We start from the raw sequence: 16,281 nt of genomic DNA, 5'->3' as shown, positions 1-16,281 counted from the left end.
TGCGTTTTTCAGGCACAAGATAAGGGCAGGCATCTTTATGACTGCTCAAAGAGGGGAAATGACAGTCGCAGTCTTTGTGGCAGCAAGGCGGGAGTGGAGTTTAGGGATCAAGATATCGGAGCAGAAGTCAGGAGACTGAGGGGCAGGTGCAGCCGATAGATGCTGTTCAAGATGAGTGATCTTCACAAAGGCTGTTCTCTGATAATGAATTAAGAGTAATCCTGTGCAGATGTGTACCCCTTCCCACCAGAAGAAGGTACATAAAACTGAATGCTCGGAGGGCAAGGTGTGGGAGTCAGTGCTCACCTCTCCTTCCTTCACTCAAAACAATTCTGCCTTTTATCTATTTTATTTATTTGGGCTTTCACTTATAACTGCTTTTGCAAAAAGTGTTCTAGTGCTAAACCTTTGCTGTTCCCCTCAGCAGATAACTACACATTTTACTTTTCATACACTCCAGCTGCCATTGAGGTGTGGTGACCACCCTTGAAATTCTTCTCTGTCTACATCTCACGCCCTTTAGCCTCAACCAAAAACAATTACAACAAAACATCATTGTACAGATAAGAGTAACCTCTTCAGGGATTGTGTTTTTCTAACTTCACACCTCTATGTGTCCCTGTATATAAAACCTAGACACCATACCCCAGATATATCTGTCTTTGCTGTTCACACCTCCAACCAACAATTCATCCAACAAGTATTTACCAAGGGTCTGACATGTTTATGAAATTTTTATTCACTCACTCAACAAATATCTTCTGAGTACCTACACTGTGCCCACTGTTCTATACACTTGGAATAGATAATGAACGAAATAAAGATCCCTGTCCTCTTGGAGCGTATATTCTAGCAGGTGTGGGAGGGAGGGGATATACAATAAATAAACGTAATAAATAAGAGAACCATATAGTATGTTAGAAAGTAATACAGGCCATGCAAAAAGGAAAAAGGAGAGCAGGGAAGGAAGATTGGGAGTGCTAGGAGAAGTTGTAATTTTGAATGTGGTGGTGATGGTAGGCCTTATTGAGAAGGTGACAATTAAGCAAAGACGTTGAAGGAGGTGAAGGACAAGCCATGGAGATATCTGGGAGAAGTGCTCCAGGCAGAGTGAACAGCAAGTGCAAAGGCCCTGAGGCAGGAAAGCTAAAGGAACAAGGAGAAAGAGTATTAGCAGATGAGGACATCAAGGTAAGAAGGATCCTGATTGTGTAGGGCTTTTTTATTAGTTATCTATTGCTGGGTAACAAATTCCCCTAAAATTTAGCTATTTAAAACAACAATACACAGGAATTCAAGAGTGGCTTGGCTGGGTGGTTCTGGCTCTGGATCTTAAGAGGTTACAGTTATCTGAAATCTGGGCCTGAAGAATCCTCTTCCAAGGTGGCTCACTCACATGGTTGACAAGTTGGTGTTGGCAGTGGGTGGTATAGGAGGAGATATGGAGAAGGGGAGGACTTAGTTTTTCCCTGTGTGGGCCTCTCTACATGCTGTTTGAGTATCCTCATGACTTGACAGCTGGCTGACCCCAGAGCAGCCAATCCAAGAGAGAGCAAGGCAGAAACCACAATGCCTTTTATGACCTAGCCTTTTAATTCACATGCCATCACTTCCACTGTATTCTATTGGTTACACAGGTCAGCACTGGTTCATTGTAGAAGAGAACTATCCAAGGACACGAAGAGCAAGAGGTAACGATCACTGGAGAGCATCTTGATGGCTGGCTACAACAGCCTTTGTGGGCCCTTATAAATCTGTTGCTTTCACTTTGAGTGAAATGGGGAGCCCTTGAAGGGATTTGAGCAGATCAATGACAATGATCTGACTTATTAGGATAACTCTGGCTGCTGTGCGAATAGACTGGAGAGGGGCAAGGATGTAAGCTGGGAGACCAGTGAGGAAGCTTCTACGTCCAAGAGAGAGATGGACTAGGGCCATAGTGGTGTTGATGAGAATTGGTGATATTCTGAATGTATTCTGAAAATTGAGATGACAGGATTTGCTGATGGATTGGATGTGGGAAAGGAGAGAGGGGAATTAAAGATGACTCCAAGCGTTTTGGAGGAATTACAAAAATGAGTTAGACATAGATCTTGCTATAAATGAACTTACAACATAGACGAGATAAGGCATATACACAAGTAGCTATACTCCATGGCAGAAAATACTGTGCTCCGTGACACAGGCACAAATTCAAGTGCCAAATAAGATGGAAAAGTTTTGGAGATGGATGGTGAATGTACATAATGCCACTGAACTGTACACTTCAAAATGGTTAAAACAGCAAATTTTGTGATATACATTTAACCACAATTTTTAAAAGATGTGAACAAAACCGAAAGAAAAAATCAAGTGTGAAGAGAGTTCAGAGGAGGAAGAAGAGATGACCTTTGGCTGAGGGAAAGCTTTGAAAAGGGGCAGTTGCTTCACCTCACAGAGTGAGCAGTTTGAAGAAATTAGTGGAAGGCAGGAAAGCTGGGGATGGGCAGGGCACAGTGAGTAGTTCCACTTTGTTAGAAGATAGGTAGGGGGCCCAAGGGGAGAGTAAACAAGAAGTCAAGTAGTTTTAACATTATTCTGGAGGCAGTGTTGAAGGGTTAACTCAGATGGACCTCTGAAGGTTGGACTGCCGGGGACCGGTCTAGGGATAGAGAGGCTGGTTAGGAGACTGGGTAATGGTCAGATCCACCTGTAATCTGACAGATCTAGATTTGAATCACTGTTCCAGCTCCCACACATACTAGGGCTGCGACTTTGGGCAAGCCACCTAAACTCTCTAAACCTCAGTGTCTTCATCTGTAAAATGGGGATAATGATAGTTACATATTTTATAAGATTGCTGTGAGAATTAAATGAGGTAAATATTTGCAGTTATTATTATTGCAATAAGTCATATGTGAGATTCCCAGAGCTGTGACAATAGGAGAGGATCAGAGGGGATAATATCTTAGTGAAAGTCTAAGAACCAAAATGAAGTCTTTCCTCTCCTTCCAAGTTCCCTTTTCATGAAGGGCAGCATCATTTGAGGATGCAGGTGATACGATTCTCCCCTTGAAATGAAACATTCTCATTCAGAAACTCTCATCTCACTACACTAGCCTGTAAGGGAGCCCAAGTTTCTAAAACAAAATTCATCTGACAATCCTACAGCATATTTGAAATAAATCCAGGATGTGATCAGCATTGTATGTACACAGATTTCCTTTGTTTCCTTTCTTTCTGCTTTCCTTCTTCCTTATTCATTTTCCCTTCATCTCCCAATCCGATTTTGCCCCTACTGAGCGTCTTCCTTTCTTTTTCCTTTCATCCTTCTCTCCTTGGAAGTGGATCATATTGTCATCTCAGTTCCCCGTTTACTAGCTGGGCGCTATTGGGGTAGGTATCCTCTCTGGGCTTCAGTTTCCACTGTAAAATGGGTTTAATAAGAGAATGCCTACCTCACAGAGTTGTCAAAATTACAACAAATAACACGTTATATGCCTACCACAGCGCCTGGTCCATAGCAAGAATTCAATATGTTCGCTCTCTTTTTCTTTTCATCCTTTTACCTCTAGCATGCCCCTACTCATCAACCCCAGGGCCCAGCAGGTAGAAACCGTGGGAAAAAACGCCTCGAGCCTGAAGGAGGAAACGCGTGAGCTGTAGGCGGGGACTGCGAGGTGCCCACTGCGCCTGCGCGCCCGCTCCGTCAGGTTCTGGTTGCCAGCTGGGGGGTCGGGCGGGGGTGGGGGGCTTGGTTTGTCCTGGCTGCCCCCCCTCCGGCCCGGGGAAGTGGCAGGACCTCGGCGGCGCCCTGGGCGGGCTTCGCGCTCATCGAGGGACGCGCGGGCCCGGAGGGTAAGCTGGAAAATGGCGGAGGGGGAGGGAGGGGCTTTGCAGGGCGGGAGGCTGGCCTCCTGGCGGGCGCAGTGGGAATGAAACGGCGGGGGCCCAGTCGCGCGGCCGGGGCCGGGAGACGGACGGACGGCGCGCGGGGGCTCTTCGAGGCCCTGCCGCGACCGCGCTTCGGGCGCCCTGCCTCGGGGCTCCTCCGGGGAGTGGCCAGCTGTTGGGTGCGAGTGAGGGGGACGACGCGACTTCCGTTTCCCTCTAGGCTGGGGCCCGGCCGCCGACGGGAGTTGGCGTTTCCAGATTGGGACTTGGGCCGCCCCTCCTCCAGGACCCTCCCCTCGGGACCGCGAAGGGCGCCGCGGGCGATCCGGACCGGCTCTCCGGGCGCAGTGGGTACTGCCCGTGCGGGCTTCCTCCGCCCCCCTTCCTCCTCCCTCCCCTCGGGCCCCGCGGTGCGAGGGAGGGCGAGGAGGCTGCCCCTGCCCGGCGGGGCTGGCCCGACCGGGGCACCTTGCCCAGGTTCCGGGGACTGCTGAAGGCAGGCGTGGGTGGGTGGCTTCAGGCCGGCCGGGTGCCTCCCTAAACCCGTGACCCCTAAGGTAAACCGAGTCAAAGAACTTTTTTTTAGTGATCAAAGGGGCCGCCCTCTCCCCACTCCCCATCTGATGCCTGTGGCCCGTACGGGGCTGGGTGGAGTGTGTCTGGCGAGGGCGTGTGAAGCCGAAAGAATAGGAGCCAGAGAGCTTCCGGAAGAGGAAATTAGCTAGTATCTAATTCTTTTCAAGCTTTGCTGCCCTAGTCACCTCCCCAGCATATTCTGTGAGTAAAACAAAATTCAATCTAACTTTCAGTTTCATTATTTGAACTCCATAATGCACTTAATTGTATTCTTTTCGAAGGAGGGGAAGTAGTTATTGCTGAAACTAAGCAACAGTCTTCTCCCCCTCCAAAAAAAGAAAAACATCAATCAAAGCTTTGTAAAAACCTATCAGATTTTAATAATCTACTACTTTGCTTTCAAATATAATTGTGTCACTAGTTCTGTCACAACTATGCCTTGGTAGTTAATGACGCATAGAAATTTACTCTTGTAAGACTGGAGGTTGCTATAGTGTGTGTTTCTTCTCTTTTTTTTTTACTTAACATTTGTTACAATCAGTTCAAGAGAGCACTATTACAGACGGCCATCTTAGAATTACAACATTTTAGAGTTGGAGGGGATGTTAGTCCAACTCTCTTATTTTACAAAAGCAGAAACTAAGGCACAGGAAGATTTCATGGCTGGCCTAAAGCTACTCGACTATTTAGATTAGAACCCGGGTGTCTGGCTCCTTGCTCACCACTCTCTGCGAAACTGGTCTACATAGCCTCCAAACAAGAAAATTAAATGTATTCAGCTCAACGCACATTTCTGAAGCCTATGCCACTTTGTGCCATACAACTGCGCTACTACTCTCAATATATTTAACATGCTTATGAAGCCAGTGCCTGAAATATTTTTCCCTATCATTCAAGAAGTGGCAACAGTTCAGGTTAAAAAGATTTATCCACATGCACACATGTATACAGTACTTGTATATGCTCAGATAATTTCTCGAAGGATACATGAGAAAACTGTTAACAGTGGTTACTTATAGGGGCTAGAGAGAGAGGTAGGAGACTTTTTACTTTGCACTTCACATGTGGCCTAATGTACTGTTTGAATTTCTTACCATAAAGTATTGGTTTTATAATTAAAAACAAGTTGTAAAGTTCACACACATATGTATATCAATGTAAATAAGTATATGTCAATGGTATGTGTCTATGTATTTATATACATATATGTATTTATGAATGAGTAGTGGTTTGTGTTGTGAAATTCAGTGTGGTTCATGTCAGCCCAGCTGGCAAAGCAGGCCTGATTATTGGCTGCTCACATTTCTTCTTTGGTTTTCTCCTATTGGTCCTAATGGAAGATGGTAAAAATAATATATGTTACTAGTCTTTACATATTTTTAGAAAATGTGCTAAGCTTTTGATTATCGAACAATGTAGCAAACTGTAACATTCAGCATATCAAATTGGACACAATAAAAACAATGTAGAATCTTTGTGGATAAGAATCATTTTAAAAAATTAAGGCTGGAAAGATCCCTGGTGATTAGTAGTTCAGCTCTTTTGTTTTTATTAAGTTAATTAGGACTCAAAGAAAAAAAAATGAATTGTACAAGATTATATATCTGATTATTAGCGGAGCTTGGACTAGGGTCAAGGTGCTAGTCCAGTGCCCCTTGTACTGTAATTTGCTCCTTGTACACCTGTAATTTTATTGCTTTCTCGTGCATTTGATGACTCCAACTAGGTGGACAAAGTAATGCTGACTAAAGGTTAGTCAGGCCCATTTCAGTAGATAAGAATTACTGTAATTAATGTACTAGTTAATTTGTATAGTGCTTGAAATATTTTAGTAATGTAAATGTTCCCTTTACATTTGGTTGCAAACGTTAATTTATTTAGTAAATCCTTTGTTTATTTTATAAATGCTTGGAGACCCCAAATATGAAATAATGATATTTCACTGTTTTTGTTTGGTCTCATATTTCAGTCTGGTAGCTAGTGCTAACAGGAGAAAAAGGCTATTATTTAGTATTTTTAAAAAACATTTATTGAGCACCTACTATATGCCAGCCATTGTACTATGTGGTAAGGTTCCAAAGATGAATATGGCAAAATAGATGCCCTTGTTCTTTTGAGGCTGGGAGATTATCGTGAGCTATCTGTTCTCAAGCTTTATCTCTGTGGTCTAATCTGGTAATAGTATTATAAAATGTAATCTGTAGCACTGTTTAAGGTCATTGTTGGAGTAGATTTGAGGAGACAAAAACAGTAATGGTAAATAAGAAGTTGATATTGAATTGAACAAATATTATTTTTGTATCTTAGAGGTCATATGGTACAGTGGAAAGAGCCCTGGATTGGATGCCTGGGTTCTTGTCTTGGCTTTTTTTCTGTTTAGCTGTGGGATTGTGAGCAAGTCAATAAACCTTTCAGTGCATCTATATTTCTTTTTCATAACTTTTTTGATATATTTATTCCATTTAATTGAAAACATAAAAGAATATTTGGAATATTATATATTATAAAAGAAATATGTTTATTATAGAAAATTTATGAAATGCAGAATAGTATAAAGAGAATAAGTATCACCCACATTCTTTTATATTTACTTTTTTTATTTAAGATCATGTTTTATATAGATTTAATCCTTTTAAATCCTTTTAATCCTTATATAGTTTTAATCCCTTTTGTCTCGTTTGACATTCTGTATTAAACATTTCCTATGTCATGAAAAGTCTTTCAAAATATAGTTTTTGTTTATCTGGCATATTATTCTATGCCCCAGTTCCTTCATCTGTAGAGTACTAGGTTTGAGCTAGTTGATTCCAAAGATTCAAAAACCCATTATAATAGTTTTTTTTAAAACTGATTATCTCAGATTTTATCAAGGAAAAAAATCTCATATAACAATCCCAAATCTGTTTGGAATAAATATTTCAAATAGAGGGACAAGAAATCAAGACACGGTGGAGACACAAACCTTAATAATTTATGGATTATACTTTCATTTCTTTTAAAATTTCACGTAAGTAGTTGAATTTTAATTTGTTGGATGTGCAAGTGATATACGTATCATTACTGCGTTAAGAGCTGACCTATTTAGTTTTATTTTGTAGGGTGGATATAGAAGAAGTTGAAGAGGGAGAAACCAGGCTTCTGAGTTTGATATTCTGAGATATAGCACAGAGGAGAGAGAATTTGTGGAGGCTCTCAAGGGTTTAATAACTATCCCAAGGTCTGTATAGATGTTAAGTTGTTAAGTTGGAGAGGTAGTTTTTTTTTTGTTTTTTTTTTTTTTTTAGCTTTTTGTTAGAGATACATACTGAAGTATTTACAGATGAAATGATACAATGATAACTGGGATTTACTTTATTTTTTTTTCCCCCAAAGCCCCAGTAGATAGTTGTATGTCATAGTTGCACAGCCTTCTAGTTGCTGTATGTGGGACGCAGCCTCAGCATGGCCGGAGAAGTGGTGTGTCGGTGCGCGCCCGGGATCCGAACCCGGGCCGCCAGCAGCGGAGCACGTGCACCCAACTGCTAAGCCACGGGGCCGGCCCGGAGAGGTGGTTTTTGAGTCCCGATTTCTCCGATTCCAGTACTCATGTCTTTCTTCCATTGCATGCCATACCTCAAAAGATGACAATCTCGTACACACATTTCTCGATGGTATTGCTTTGATCAAAATTGACCAACATGGTATCTTTGAATAAATTGAGGAGCTAAGGTGAGAAACGTGGAGATAGCACTTAGGAATGGTTTTTGGGCTGGGATAAGCCAACTGCCACACCTTGAGTGCCTTCTACTGTGAGCAGAGCTCTGACATCAGTGTATTGACAGTGGCTGGCATGTAGTAAGTAGGTGCTTGGTAAAAAATTGTTGACTGAATGCCTCTGCTTGTTACAAGGAAATGTATTAGATGAAAAAGGAAAAATTAAAACTTCCAAGGCCTTCCAGATAATCCAAAAGAAAGGCCTTTCTGTGTTCTGAGAAATTAAGCAAAGCAATTGTTGATTAGTTACTGTTTCTACCGTAAGAGTTTGAGGCCAAACTTAAGAGTTATATGTTTTATCTGCTCTGTGTATACTTAATAGTAGGTTGTCCTTTGTGTGATAAAAGCATATTTATGTTCATTTTTTAGGACTCAGCATGGGCTTTTATTTATTATTTTTAATTATGGTATAGTTGTAGCTCTGCTATTTGATACATTTCGGGATTTGATTTTGGCATGATTGGTACCCAGTCTTTGCTAAGGATACATGTGATTCACTTATGATCTGCTTTTATAATGTATTTTCAAGGATATTGGTCATGGTGAAAAGTGAGGTTTGCCTGTATAGACTGGGCATAGCTTGAATTCAGATGGTCAGACAGAGGTTAAACTGAGTAAGTTAAGGCTGATTTCCTAAACTGGGCAAAACTGGTGCCACTGTGCATTCCCTGGCATTTCTATAAATACTTATATATGGTTTGAACTTTTATACTTATCCCTGTAATAATTTTGTTGACCTCAAAACACAGGCCTCCCAGCATCTTTTGCTATGCAATTTACCTTTCTATGGCTCCAGCTAATTTTTCAAGCCTTGAAAAGGCAATGAGCCTAACATTTTCTGCTCTCTCACTGGACTACCCCTTCTGGTAATCATCCTTATAGTAATATCCTTAGACCTATATTGGTCATAATCGCTGGGTTTGATCTTTGACTGTCATTTACTGGCCATATGATCTTTGATGAGTAACAAGCAGTCAGAAAACCACAGTTTCCCCATATTTCAAATAGAGGCTATGATATGTTGTGTAGGTTAAATTAGATACCACATATGAAAACGTTCTAAATTGTAAAGCACATTACATATTTTAGTTATCGTCAGAGGTACATGGTGAAAAAAAAGAGGATGGGCTGTGGAGTCACACCGGCTCATGCTTACATTTGACCTTATGTTAAAACAAATAGGATTAGAAATTTTTAGTTTCAATTCAGGATATTTTAGTAGATAGAGAAAATATTTACATGTAGCTAAAATGATGGGATGGAGAGAAAGGAAAATTTTGTAGATAGTGTTTAGAACATGTGGGCACTCGTGTTGTACTGTGTTAATTTGGCTTGTAGTCACTTATTGTGGCACAGTTTCTTTACTTTGTGTCGTTATTTTATTCAAATCCAGACAGAAGACAAATCTACTAAATGTTTATGTATATGCAGCAGAATGGGTTTCAGGTAGAACTAGATGTTTTTACTCAGGGAAAAGAAAAGATGTTGGCTTTTATCAAGAACTTGTTTTAGCACTTGCTTGAGATCCCAACATGATCGTGGAAGAGAATACTTAATTCTGAGAAATATCTAGGGTAGTTATTACCCATTCATTCATTACCAAGTCATCCATTACAAGAACCCCAGCATGGCACTTGGGGAACCATCTGATTTTTAAGTACTGCATCCTAATCACTCTGTCAGGATAAGTTATCTGGATAAGTATCAAATGGAATAAGTTCCAGTTCTGTGCCACTAATCAGCTCTATGGCCTTAGTCAAATCATTTAACTTCCTTATGCTTTAGTTTCCTTATCTTTAAAATGAAAGAGTGATTTCTATTATCCTGTTCAGCACAAACACGGTCAATTATGGTGAACAAGTTTTGCTTGTGGGCATCTCCAAAATATAATGATTTTACTGTTCAGTGTACTTGATTCTGAGCTGCCCTTTTGGAAAAAATGTTTTAGGGAAATTTTTTTGGGCAAAGATCGGGGGAGACTCTTTTCTTTCCAGACCCCAAATTAGTTATTTTTACAAGGCAGTGAGTGAACAGTTCAGAAGTCCAGCGTTAGACATCACTCAGAAGCATCTTTAAATGAAGTTCTTTTATTTTCAACTCAAGTTAACAATACGTAGTAATCAGGTATTACCTGTGTTTCTCAGACCGCTCTGCTGGTGATTTACTGCCACCTGAGCCGTGGACCAAAAGACATTTGTTCATGGCCAACCACCGTGGACATGTCCTGATTACTGCTTTTATCTCTGTGAGTTGACCTGTGTCCCTTTTTTTTTTTTTTAACCTGATGATTGACAGTGTTGACATCAGTTTACAATTTCTCCTTGTCGGGGTCGCTCAGAGGCAGTTACCTAACAGTAATATTACAAAGTAGCAAGCTGGCAAAAATTCTCAGGATAGGCAAGAAGGTAAGGACCAAGAACATATCCTTCCCTCGCCTTGTTGTAAGTTATAAAAATTATCTTCTGTGAATGAAAAACCAAAACCTTACAGGACCTGGCCTTGTTATTGACAGTTTACTGGGCCAATGTATTCACAGATGAAGGAAGCATTGTCACATGACAGCCAAATAACACCCCCAGTCTACTGGGCAGGATTCTGTAAGGGAGCTGACAAATCAAGAGCTCAACTACTTTTTTTCTTTAGATTAGAATCTGATATATTTGCTGGATAAATTTAGAAAAAATAAGAAAAGCACAAAGAAAAAAATAGGAATCAATAATCCCACTGCCCAGAGATAACCAAAGTAGAATTTTGATGCTTAATTTAGCCTAAGTATTGATATATGTGTAGCTTTTATAATTGGGATTATACTGTACAGTATTATTTTATAACCAGCTTTTTTCACTTTATACAACATCATGAACATGTATCCATGTCCTTTAGTACTCTTCTACAACCTGAGTTTTTAATGGTTGCCTAGTATCCACATTACCAAAGTGTTGTCCTCTTTTGTTGGACATTGAGGTTTGTTTTTTGTTGTTGTTGTTTTTTGATAAATAACACTATTGAACATCCTTATATATACATTTTTTAAAAAACATCCCTGATCATTTACTTAGAGTTAATGCTTAGAATTAGAATGGCTGGTTCAAAAGGTAATCACATTTTTGAGACTTCTAGAACATATTGCCAGATTACCCTCCAGAAAAGGTGCACCAATTTTCAGTTCCACCAGCAAGAGTGCCTGTTGTCCCATACCTTCTCCACTGCTGAATTTTTAGTGTTGGTAGTGATGGTGATCTCTGCTAAACAGGACAAAAATGGTATCTTTTAAAATGTTTATTTCTTTTATTACTAATGAGATTTAACATTTTTATTTCTTTATTATTTTATTTTATTTTATTTTATTTTATTTTTTGTGAGGAAGACCAGCCCTGACCTAATATCCAATGCCAATCTCCTCTATTTTTGCTGAGGAAGATTGGCCCTGGGCTAGCATCGGTGCCCATCTGCCTCTACTTCTTTATATGGGACACCGCCATAGCATGGCTTGACAAGCGGTGCTCCGGTGTGCACCAGGGATCTGAACCTGTGAACCCCAGGCTGCTGAAGCAGAGTACGTGCACTTAACTGCTGCACCACCAGGCCGGCCCCTAACATTTTTATATATTTTTTTATTTTTTGAGGAAGATTGGCCCTACGCTAACATCTGTTGCCAATTTTTCTCTTTTTCCCTTTTTTTCCCCAAAGGCCCAGTACATAGTTGTGTATCATGGTTGTAGAGTTGTAGCTCTTCTATGTGGGACGCCACCTCAGCATGGCTTGATGAGTGGTGGGTAGGTCCGCACCCAGGATCCAAACCGGCAAACCCCGGGCCGCTGAAGCGGAACTCATGAACTTAACCTCTACGCCACTGGGCCAGCCCCTAGATTTAACATTTTTGTATATGTTTGTTGGCCCTTAGTACTTGCCATTTGTAAATTTGCCTATTTTCTTTTCTTTTCTTTTCTTTTTTGGTGAGGAAGATCGGCCCTGAGCTAACATCTGCCAGTCCTCCTCCTTTTGCTGAGGAAGACTGGCCCTGGGCTAATATCCATGCCCATCTTCCTCCACTTTATATGGGACACCACCACAGCATGGCTTGACAAGCAGTGCATCGGTGCGTGCCTGGGATCCAAACCAGCAAACCCCGGGCCACCACAGCGGAGCGCACGCGCTTAACCGCTTGCGCCACCAGACAGGCCCCATAAATTTGCTTATTTTCTATTGAAGTGTTCATCTTTTTCTTATAGATTTGTAAGTGCTTTCAAGTTTTTTTGTGTGTGTGAGGAAGATTAGCCCTGAGCTAACCTCTATTGCCAATCTGCCTCTTTTTCCTGAGGAAGATTGGCCCTGAGCTAACATCTGTGTCCATCTTCCTCTGTTTTATATGTGGGACGCCTGCCACAGCATGGCTTGATAAGCGGTGCATAGGTCTACGCCCAGGGTCCGAACCTGCGAACTCCGGGCTGCTGAAGCGGAACATGTGAACTTAACCACTGTGCCACTGGGACGGTCCCTCAAGCTTTTTCTTAAGACTATTCCTAGTGAAAAACAACATAGATTAAAAGGAGGTAGTGATAGGACACACTCCCATTTGAGACAACTTAATATTGATGCTAAAAGCAAATAATGACATAAACAGGTTTAGATAGAAGGACATTCACTCCAACACTTTTTATAATAGTAAAAAATTGTTAGTTTTCTCAATGTCCAGCAATGAAGGTCCATAACTGTATATAGAATATGTTAACATTTGTGTTTTTAGAGATGCTCATATACGCTTATATATTCATAGACCATCTCTGGAGGAATACACAGGAAACTGGTAAGAGTAGTTGCTTCTAGGAAGGGAACTGGAGGTTTAAGATACAGAGGTGGAATGAATGAATGTACCTCTTGAATTGTTTGATCATGTGTATATTGTCTCTTTTTAAAAATAGACATCTGAAATTAATGTTCGGTATGGATTTGGTGAGGTTATGATAGATTCATACAGTTAGGTGCTAGTCATCCATTCAAAATAATGTTCTAATCCAGATAAAAATTGATGTGGAAAGATGCCTATGATTTATTAAATGGAAAACAAGTTATAAAATACTATGTACAATAAATCCCCTTTAGAAATATTTATAATGTGCATGTACACGTGCTAAAGTGTTCGTAGCTTGGGTAGTAGGATTCTTTTTTTCCTCCCTCTCTTTTAAAAAGGAAACCAGTTGTTTATATTAAAGATTGGGTTAGTATCCATCTTGCGATTTTTTTTCCTGCCTGCTCTGATTTTAGCAAAGGTCTTGATTTGGGCTCTGAATAAGCATAAATAGTATTAATCTATGTCATGGATATACAAGTTGGACTGTAGATGGTTTGTTTTTGAATCAGAGACTACTGATTAATGAGCACTGTAAATTGTCTTAAATTCTGAACAGTTTTCAGTGAAATGGAAGAAGGAATAATAGTGATCTTGAGCCCTTTTATGATCTTGAGTGAATTCTTGAGCCCAAAACCTGTGTATTCTTCATGCAGAACATTCTTTTGGGGAACATAGCCCCATGATTTGTTGAAGAAAAGATGAAGGAATGCCTTACTATGTGTTCATTCTGGGAGAACTGTACCTGTGGAGTTAATTATTAGAAATAATTTGGCAAAGATTGGAGGTCTGTGCTCAAATTTAAGTGTTACTATGACTTTCTAAATTAAGTGTAGAACATGAAATTGATATTCCCTTTGTTGATTCTCAGTATGCCCTTTCAGGTGTTTACAGAGGTAGACTTCATGATCAAGCATATATTGTATACAGCAGTATTAATAAGTTTATGTTATTGACTGAGCTTATGGGCTAAGTACTCATTAATGCCATTCAGTTATTTCAATGGCTCTAGTGCTTAATTTTAGGGAAAGAACTTTTGATTTGATTGAATGTAATTAACCTCAAAAATGTTTCATTGACCATTTAACTTAAAGTTAAAAGAAAATATGCTTCATAGTTTGAAGAACCTCAGTAGTATAAATGAACAATTGGACTAAAAGTTGAATTTTTATGGGCATATATCATAGTATAAAAGCTAAGTTTTAAAAATGATATGCCCTTTTTGTTCAGGGCATATCATTTAAAAATTTCAGCTTTTTTATACTATGATACATTTACATAGATAACGTTTTCTAGATACTACAACTTTATAAATGAAAATGCTATTTCTAAACAGGGAACTCACTGGCTAATACTTTTAGATAGTTAAAAGAGGGATTGACCTCCATTGGGTCAGGAAGAATGTTGCTTATTTGACAAGATCTCTATACTGGATCCTCTATAGGGGGAAAAAGTGACTGATGAGAAAAACTTGTAATATTTCTGTACATAATGAGCAAAGAGAAAATCTTAAGATAAATTTTAAATTATGATGATTTTTTTGGTTAGCACATATAAAATTTTTATTACCTTACTATGAAAAATTTTATGACTTCTGTAGTATTTTTGAAATGTGATTTTAGTATAGGTTTTTATCACTGAAGAATTATACTGTTTGCATGGTATGTGTGTATTTCCTATCTTGGTCACATTTCCTAGGCACGGTGGCGTATTAACAATCTTTAGTACTCTTAGTGATCTCAAGAGTCCAGAGGAGGTGCTGGATGGGATGTGGGATAACAGCAGTGCCTAAGAGAAATGGTTTAACATTCATTCTTTGGCCCAGCATTTATTAAGCACTACTGTGTATTGTGCATTCCTTTAGGCATTGGGAATACAAATGTGATAACACACAGCTCTTGCCGTAAAGGACCTTCCTTGTAACAACATACCTATATATACACACACAAACATACACACATGCAGAAATTATTAAATCTTGTTCTAGTACAACTTGGGCCCTCAACAAATTGTGTAGAGGATATAGTAGGGGCACAAAGAGTAGTCAGTCATTCTACTGGAGGTTTGAATGAAGAGTCCACTAAGATGTCATAGATGAGATTCTAAAAATAGACGTTTTCTGAGTTTTAAACAGATGCCTTTATTTAATCACATAATGTGTTTCAGACAGCGTGGTAGTACTGCAGTGGGAGCTAATGGGTTTTATTACTTGCATAATTCTTGTCATATTTTTAACATCATTGTACTAGTTTCTCAGGGCTACCATAACAAAATACCACAAAGTGAGTGGCTTAAAACAACAGAAATTTATTTTCTCACAGTTTTGGAGGCTAGAAGTCCAAAATCAAGGTGTTGGCAGGGCCACGCTCTGGTTTTTTTTGTTTTTTTTTTTTTTGTGTGAGGAAGATCAGCCCTGAGCTAACATCCATGCTAATCCTCCTCTTTTTGCTGAGGAAGACCGGCTCTGAGCTAACATCTGTTGCCAGTCCTCCTCCGTTTTACCCCAAAGCCCCAGTAGATAGTTGTATGTCATAGCTGCACATCCTTCTAGCTGCTGTATGTGGGACGCGGCCTCAGCATGACCGGAGAAGCGGTGCATCGCTGCGCGCCCGGGATCCAAACCCGGGCCACCAGTAGCGGAGCGCGTGCGCTGAATCGCTAAGCCACGGGGCTGGCCCACGGGCCATGCGCTTTTTGAAGGCTCTGGGGAGAACCTGTTCCATGCCTTTCTCTTAGCTTCTGGTGTTGTGATGATCTTTGGTGTTCCTTGAATTGTAGATGCATCATCACTACAGTCCCTGCCTCCATCTTCACATGGCCATCTTCCCTGTGTGTCTCTTCTTATAAGATTGTCAGTCGTATTAGATGAGGGCCCACCCTAATGACTTCTTAGCTTGATTACATCTGCCAAGACCCTAGTATTTCCAAATAAGGTCACAAGTAAGATGGTTAGGACTTCAACTTATTTTTTTAGCGGGGGCACAATTCAACCCATAACAATCATTTAATTCCCTTTGTACTGTGCCACATCAATGTAGTTACTTAAGAAATGCTTTTTTTTTTTTTTTTGTGAGGCTGATTGGCCCTGAGCTAACATCTGCCTATCATCCTCTTTTTTTCTGAGGAAGACTGGCCTTGGGCTAACATCCATGCCTATCTTCCTCCACTTTATATGTGGGACACCGCCACAGCATGGCTTGCCAAGCGGTGCGTCAGTGCGCGCCCAGGAT

General features: G+C 40.4%; 1 protein-coding gene across 1 annotated transcript in view; it reads left to right on the top strand.

The window, feature by feature from the left end:
• Window positions 1–3,721: 3,721 nt before the first annotated feature.
• Window positions 3,722–16,281, top strand: part of XIAP (X-linked inhibitor of apoptosis) — a 41,737-nt gene continuing 29,177 nt past the window's right edge. The window contains exons 1-2 of the mRNA XM_087426645.1: window positions 3,722–3,837; window positions 4,094–4,220. The gene's annotated coding sequence lies outside the window, so the exon portion shown is untranslated. The remainder of the gene's footprint in view (window positions 3,838–4,093; window positions 4,221–16,281) is intronic.

The sequence above is a fragment of the Ceratotherium simum genome, chromosome X, assembly GCF_057802395.1.
Source record: "Ceratotherium simum simum isolate JZ-2026a chromosome X, ASM5780239v1, whole genome shotgun sequence".
In the NCBI taxonomy this organism is placed as follows: Eukaryota; Metazoa; Chordata; class Mammalia; order Perissodactyla; family Rhinocerotidae; genus Ceratotherium; species Ceratotherium simum.
Note: the sequence above shows the minus strand (reverse complement) of the source record. Positions and strands in the feature narration are given on the sequence as shown.